The following is an 8,589-nucleotide window of genomic DNA, read 5'->3' on the forward strand; positions in this document are numbered from 1 at the left end:
CCCACCGATCCCAGGATTGGCCTCCCTAGTATCGGCCAATCATGAATAGCCTGGAGTTTCTCAGGATCCATCTCTAGTCCGGAACCGGACACAATGTAACCTAGAAACGGAATAGATTTGACCTTGAAGACACATTTCTCCAACTTACAATAAAGATGGTTGGCACGGAGGCGAGACAGGACCTCCTTGACCCAGAAGTGATGTTCCTCTAGCTCATTAGCAAAGATGAGAATATCATTGAGGTAGACCACAACATGTCGGTAGAGGATATCTCGGAAAATTTCATTCACAAAGTGTTGAAATACCGCTGGAGCATTGCTGAGTCCGAAAGGCATGACAAAGTACTCATAATGTCTGTCATGGGTGTTAAACGCGGTCTTCCACTCGTCACCCTTCTGGATCCGGATGAGGTTGGGGTGTGGTATAGCGGTCCTATTGTTATTTTACCGACATTCATTAGTCTGACAGTGCTTGTAAGACACTGGAGGTTTCCCGTCAAATAATAGTTAGACATTAATCATACTTCGACATAGATGAGTTAGACAATGTACTTAATTAGACATATAAAAGATCGACAGCGTATACACAGACAAAAAAAGTCTGACATTTATCCATCAGATACGTATTATATAGACACTGTTGAAGACCGACATTGAATACATAGACACCTGAAATTCTGAGAGGGCATTTATAAGACAACAAGTAGACCGACACAAACATAACACCGACAACGAATACATAGACATTTAAGAGATAGGCAGCACATACATAGACAGTTAATAGACCGATGGCGTATCCATAGACAAATAAAGAGACAGAAATGTCCTCATTGGGAGTTTCTATAATAGCACTTTGGAACAATTTAAAAAGCTATGTGAGAAGGCGGAAAAATGGAGCTTTAATGATAATATGCAGAGAGGAAGACTCTCAAGACTCTCTATTCTGATGCAAATATAATAATCAAGCCGGCGGATAAGGGCGGTGGGATTGTGGTCCTAGACGTAGAGGACTATTTAGTTGAAGCCTATAAACAACTGGGCAATAGTCTGTTCTATGTCGAATTGGACCACAATCCCTCCGCCCTTTATCAAAGGGAATTGAAAAATCTACTTGATGATGCCCTATATGGGGGAGCTATATCGAATGAAACGTTCAAATTTCTTTATAATACACATCCCGTCACACCCACTTTTGATTATTTACCCAAATTTCACAAATCACTTACCTCACCCCCGGGTCGTCCCATAATTTCTGGTGTTGGGTCACTCACTAATAATTTATCCTTTTTTGTTGATAATTATTTACAAAGCCAAGTAGGGAAATTGAAATCTCATATTAAGGACACTAAGCATTTCTTGAATTTAATTAAAAATGTTAAATGGAAAGAGGGCTATTCCCTCATAACATGTGGTGTGGAAGCACTCTATTCCGATATTCCACATGATCGAGGATAAGAGGCAGTGAAATATTATTTAGATGAAGATTTGGGGATGTCCGACTCCCTGCATGGCTTTATTTTGGACTCAATTGAATTTATATTAAAACATAATTATTTTTTGTTTAACACCAAAGTATATCTACAGACATGGGGAACTGCGATGGGGATGAGATTTGCGCCGAGCTTCGCCAACCTATACATGGGGAGGTTTGAGGAGGAGCATGTGTGTGGGGGAGGGAGGGGTGGGGGCGGGCTGGGTGCGAATCTCGTCCTCTATGGCAGATTTATTGACAATTTATTTATTATTTGGGATGGGGATTCACATTCAATAGACACTTTTTTTCACAATTTACATAAAAATCAATATGGTTTGAAATTTGCATGTAGTCATAGTAAGACCAGAATTAGTTTTCTGGATATTGCACTATCAATAGAGGGGGGAGAAATTGTAACAGAAACTTTTATCAAGCCGGTAGATCAAAGCAGGTATCTAAATTTTAAAAGCTCTCATGCAAAAATATGGAAAATGAATATTCCAAAGGGGCAATTTATTAGAATTAAGCCGAATTGCTCAACCCAAGAATCATTTAAAAAGCAAGCAGGTCAGCTTTTTCACTCATTTCTAGAACAGGGTTACCCTAAGGAAATTCTTCAGAAAGCTCTAAGGGAGGTAAAAGATATGGTTAGAGATGAATTACTTGGTATGGAGGAAAAGAAATTAAACTCTGTATACAAAAAGTTTGATGAAGAAAATGGGGATTGGGAAGATAGATCATCTTTTTTCATAACAAAATTTTATAATTGTTCCTATGATATTAAAAAAATAATTAAAAAGAATTCTGAACTCTTGAAGTTAGATACAGTACTTAGAAAGACAGTTAATCTTGATTGGAGAGTGGTTTTTAGAAGATCGGATAATCTGAAACAAAAACTAACTGCCAGCCATTTTAATCAGAGGAAGGTAGAGTGCACACAGGTAGTGAATACTTGGTTACCCGTTAGACCCCTAGGTTTCCACAAATGTGGGAGTTCCACGTGCAATACGTGTTTACATACAAATAGAAAAACAACTGAATTTGTTTCAAACCAGAGTGGGGGAAAATTTCAAATAAAAAGTTTCATGAACTGTAGATCAAAATTTGTGATCTACATTGTGCAGTGTGGTTGTGGCAAACAATATGTGGGGCGCACAACCAGGATGCTCCACACTAGATTTATGGAGAACTGGAGAAATATAAATAAGAATGTGCGAACACATCCTCTGTCCAACCACATGACACAATGTGATCTCTATGCACCTAGCACTATTAAGGTACTAGGCATTGAGCATATTAAAAGTACTGCACGTGGGGGATAGGTTTAACACACTGTGTTGGAGGGAAGCCTTCTGGATATTTAGACTGGGTACCCTCAGCCCTGATGGTCTGAATGATACGGTTGAATTAAACTATATCATTTAGTCCATGGGGTTAGGGATCAATATGTACAACTGACAGATGGGGGGTTGGAATTAATTAGACAATATCTGTGGAATCTCTGTGAGTAGGGTGGGGGGTTAGGATGGGGTAGAATAGTAGTATTAATAAGGTTAGAAATGTCAATATAACATATTATAGTTTTATGATAAATATATACATGTGTGTGTGTGAAAGTTCATGCATATATATGTGTATATGTAAGAATATGTTAGATCTGTATGGATGGAAATAACTCATGTGGATCGTAATGAAGAATTTGGGTTAATAAATTGATAGTCTGGATGTGCTAAATAGATTTGAATATTATAATATAGTGTCCATAGAGTTGAATAAATTAAATACAGCATGAGAATATTGTCAAAGTCAAAAATATTACATAGAGAGAACATACAAACCACACACACATTTAAGTCGCTATACTTGCAAATATGCGCAGCGAGCACAGCAATATATGGAAACACACGCATTTGCTCGGACATGCTACGGAGATGGATTCGGCGCTTGTTTCATACAGTACATGGTTATAATAATGTCAAGCACCAGACATCATGGAGATTTAGAATTGGCTGATGAATTGATGTCATGAATACGTATCATTTGAACAGAACCAGATGTGCCCATCATGTTTGGTATTGAAGCAAGCAGAATGATGTGTGGGTTAGTTTGATGCTGGTTGTGAAGTTGTGGGACATTGCAGCGGATAGATATGATTATATGTATAAAAGCTAAGATCACATTGTTAGAACAATGGATGATCAAGACAACCCTTTACTAAGTTTTAAGGGCTGAACCTGATTAGCATATACAAAGGAGAGAGAAAGACCCCTCCCCTAGGAACAGACACCGAGGAGAGTAGTTCCTGTCTGGGGGAGGTGAGGGTCAGTGTTGTTGGTTGCCTCAGAGAGCAGATGTGATGTGGCTGCACTCAGAACAGAGGTCTCAGAAGCATGGCTGGATCATCGCCAGGCATCAAAGGCTAAGTACCATAATCTCAATATCTCATGGCTGATTGGCATAGAGTAGTTTTAAATGTGTGTTTTGTGGTGGGGTAGTTGTGGAATGATGGGTAAGCATAGAGTGGTTGGTTTGGAGAAACAAATGGCTTGGGGATGGTGAGGCTTGTGCAGCTGTGTGATTGTAACTTGTTTGTGCTGAATACTCTGTGAAGTCTGTGATGAAGTGGAACATTAGACAACCTGTAGCATAGCATTTGTGGTATTTGTTTGCCTATGGAGATTTAATAAGATGGTTCTAGGAAGTTGGATTGAAATTGTGAAAGGTGATTTAGATTGTTTGGAATTGTAAAATCAGAACATATGCATTGTTTTGAGGCTTGGACATTTTGGAATAAAATGGAGTCTTGTGTTTTCTGCTATGTGATTGTGGTGTAGTAGAGAGTGCCATGTGTTTGGACCTGCAAATCTAAAATGGCTGCTGCCGGGTATTTTCCCCTCCCCCTTTCAGCCATGTGGTGTAGTCTTTGGAATCAAGTGGAGTTTTCCCAAAATGGAGTCTAGCTTCTGCCCCATGCGGCATTGTAGGGACAATTGTGTTGCTGGGTGTTGTGTATATAGGGACAGGCAGCATGGGTAAGCTCAAGTACTTTCTAAACAAAGATTCTCAGCATTGACTGACTGTGCAGCGATTGTTCCTCACATGTGTAAGTGTTTCTCCGCAATCATATTAATCTTCTTGTTACTCTGAGCCAATCTCTCTCAATCTCTCTCTCTCTCTCTCTCCTTCTCTTTCTCTCTTATTTTCCCTTAAATAGTAATTGTATTGTATTGTATTTCCTGTGTAGTTATCTGGTTAGGTAGTCTATGTTATATTGTAGTGTATGACTTGTATTGTGTTAAATTCTTTTGCAAGTATATCATTCATAATATATATTTAGGCGTTGGACCCTGAGCACGGTATCTGTGTATTTCTTATAGTATTAAGTAATCTCAGAGCGTCAGTGACGCTCGAACAGCTTTAAAGGTAATAAGGTTATACTGTGTTGCATCTACACTCTCCCACTACACAGAGGTTTACAGTATAAGTATATTCCTTAAGGTATAGTTAAGGGAGTACCCTTGCGGTACTTTTTACGCCAATTGCGTACTGTGTTCTTTAACCTTTAACGTGTTTTTAATAGGACAAATATTATAGACATTGTCAATATAGATAACAATTATGCTGTAATTAGTGCCCTAAGGAAATGTACTAATTATGAGGTTAGTTTTAAAAAACACTGACAGAGTAATACATACTGTATGTCTGTATATCTGAATTGAGATCAAAGGAGTATAATATTGGTATATGTTGTGTAACCAGAATATTAATTTAATCTGTTTTAGAAATTTATGTGCATATGATCCTAGCTAGAAATAGGTTTTATTTATTTGTTTAATATAGAAGCTCTGCTCTGATTGCTACTAATAGTTCCGGTATCTGATTAAGGCATTTAAATTGTTTATATATATATATATATATATATATATAAAACTTAATATGGTGCTTAAAAGCATCATAATCTGCTATAATTAAAAACATTATTTTAGCTGAAACAAATGAGAAATGAATGTGTGGATATAAACAGGATTCACAACAGCTGATGAATGGCTGCATAATAAACAGGACTCGGAACTCTAGTAAGCGCACGGTGCAGCTCCATGAATGATTAAACAGCTGATACACGCTAAACGAGTCCTGGAGTGTAGTGAGTGCGTGCAGGCGCATTTGAGAAATGTCGGTGATAAAAGAGAGTGGGGCGGCAGACTTCAAACTATCTGACAGAGGAAGCCGCCGATTTCTACAGGCGGAGAAACGTGTCTTATTGATTCCTATCTACCCGCAATTAACACACCATAAGGTTGCCTCGATACACTGGGGAAAATTCTAAGGACATCCGGATAAGGCTCGTGAAAAGGGATTTAAGCACCGGAGCCAGGAGTGGAAAAGAAATTGAACCCATGAGGACATGTGGTAACGATCTGCATATAACATGGCCATGTTTTAATTAACAGTTGAGTTGCATAAATATCCATTGTCGCTTCTGAGCGAAGTTATATACACCTGCATGTCTGTTAACAAATAATCAACTGACTGCTGCTGTGTACTTAATTAGTGACACTCTTAAAACGGAAAGGAAAAATTACGGAGACTGTGTATTTTGTCTTAATCTATCTGGAAGCACAGTGCTCTGTGCTCCATAGCAGTGTGGACTTGGAAATATTATTACACATCCTGAATAAGAGACTTTGTAACAACTATTGCTCTTCAGCTTGGGAATGAATCAATAAAGTTTCCGACTTAAATTAAGCAACTGAGTATCACTATAGAGGCTGAAGATCTCGCAAGATTGAAAGGAAACAGTGTGAATTAATTGTATCTAGCTGTTTTTTTAAGTGTCACTCCTATTGTGTTAAATGTGGAGGATCAAGAGGCTTTGGATATATTGGAAGATTTACAAGATGGTACAGGAGAACAAATAACTTCTGAAATAAAACTTTATGATACAAGGAGGGTGGGCAGATTTAAAGAAAAATCTGAATTTTATCCTCTTCAGTATAAGGGCCCTTATGTTGAGAGTTTCTATAATAGCACTTTGGAACAATTTAAAAAGCTATGTGAGAAGGCGGAAAAAGGGAGCTTTAATGATAATTTGAAGAGAGGTGAGAGGAAGGCTCTCAAGACTCTCTATTCTGATGCAAATATAATAATCAAGCCGGCGGATAAGGGCGGTGGGATTGTGGTCCTAGATGTAGAGGACTATTTAGTTGAAGCCTATAAACAACTGGGCAATAGTCTGTTCTATGTTGAATTGGACCACAATCCCTCCGCCCTTTATCAAAGGGAATTGAAAAATCTACTTAATGATGCCCTATATGGGGGAGCTATATCGAATGAAACATTCAAATTTCTTTATAATACACATCCCGTCACACCCACTTTTTATTATTTACCCAAAATTCACAAATCACTTACATCACCCCCGGGTCGTCCCATAATTTCTGGTGTTGGGTCACTCAATAATAATTTATCCTTTTTTGTTGATAATTATTTACAAAGCCACGTAGGGAAATTGAAATCCCATATTAAGGACACTAAGCATTTCTTGAATTTAATTAAAAATGTTAAATGGAAAGAGGGCTATTCCCTCATAACATGTGATGTGGAAGCAATCTGTTCCGATATTCCACATGATCGAGGATTAGAGGCAGTGAAATATTATTTAGATGAAGATTTGGGGATGTCCGACTCCCTGCGTGGGTTTATTTTGGACTCAATTGAATTTATATTAAAACATAATTATTTTTTGTTTAACACCAAAGTATATCTACAGACATGGGGAACTGCGATGGGGACGAGATTCGCGCCGAGCTTCGCCAACCTATACATGGGGAGGTTTGAGGAGGAGCATGTGGGGGGGGGGGGGGGGCGGGATAGGTGTGAATCTCGTCCTCTATGGCAGATTTATATACAATTTATTTATTATTTGGGATGGGGATTCACATTCAATAGACACTTTTTTTCACAATTTAAATCAAAATCAATATGGTTTGAAATTTGCATGTAGTCATAGTAAGACCAGAATTAGTTTTCTGGATATTGCACTATCAATAGAGGGGGGAGAAATTGTAACAGAAACTTTTATCAAGCCGGTAGATCAAAGCAGGTATCTACATTTTAAAAGCTCTCATGCAAAAATATGGAAAATGAATATTCCAAAGGGGCAATTTATTAGAATTAAGCGGAATTGCTCAACCCAAGAATCATTTAAAAAGCAAGCAGGTCAGCTTTTTCACTCATTTCTAGAACAGGGTTACCCTAAGGAAATTCTTCAGAAAGCTCTAAGGGAAGTGGAAGATATTGTTAGAGATGAATTACTTGGTATGGAGAAAAAGAAATTAAAATCTGTATACAAAAAGTTTGATGAAGAAAATGGGGATTGGGAAGATAGATCATCTTTTTTCATAACAAAATTTTATAATTGTTCCTATGATATTAAAAAAATAATTAAAAAGAATTCTGAACTCTTGAAGATAGATACAGTTCTTAGAAAGACAGTTAATATTGATGGAGAGTGGTTTTTAGAAGATCGGATAATCTGAAACAAAAACTAACTGCCAGCCATTTTAACCAGAGGAAGGTAGAGTGCACACAGGTAGTGAATACTTGGTTACCCGTTAGACCCCTAGATTTCCACAAATGTGGGAGTTCCACGTGCAATACGTGTTTACATACAAATAGAAAAACAACTGAATTTGTTTCAAACCAGAGTGGGGAAAAATTTCAAATAAAAAGTTTCATGAACTGTAGATCAAAATTTGTGATCTACATTGTGCAGTGTGATTGTGGCAAACAATATGTGGGGCGCACAGCCTGGATGCTCCACACTAGATTTATGGAGAACTGGAGAAATATAAACAAGAATGTGCGAACACATCCTCTGTCCAACCACATGACACAATGTGATCTCTATGCACCTAGCACTATTAAGGTACTAGGCATTGAGCATATTAAAAGTACTGCACGTGGGGGGGATATGTTTAACACACTGTGTTGGAGGGAAGCCTTCTGGATATTTAGACTGGGTACCCTCAGCCCTGATGGTCTGAATGATACGGTTGAATTAAACCATATCATTTAGTCCATGGGGTTAGGGATCAATATGTACAACTGACAGAT

This window comes from Pseudophryne corroboree, chromosome 1, assembly GCF_028390025.1.
Source record: "Pseudophryne corroboree isolate aPseCor3 chromosome 1, aPseCor3.hap2, whole genome shotgun sequence".
NCBI lineage: Eukaryota > Metazoa > Chordata > Amphibia > Anura > Myobatrachidae > Pseudophryne > Pseudophryne corroboree.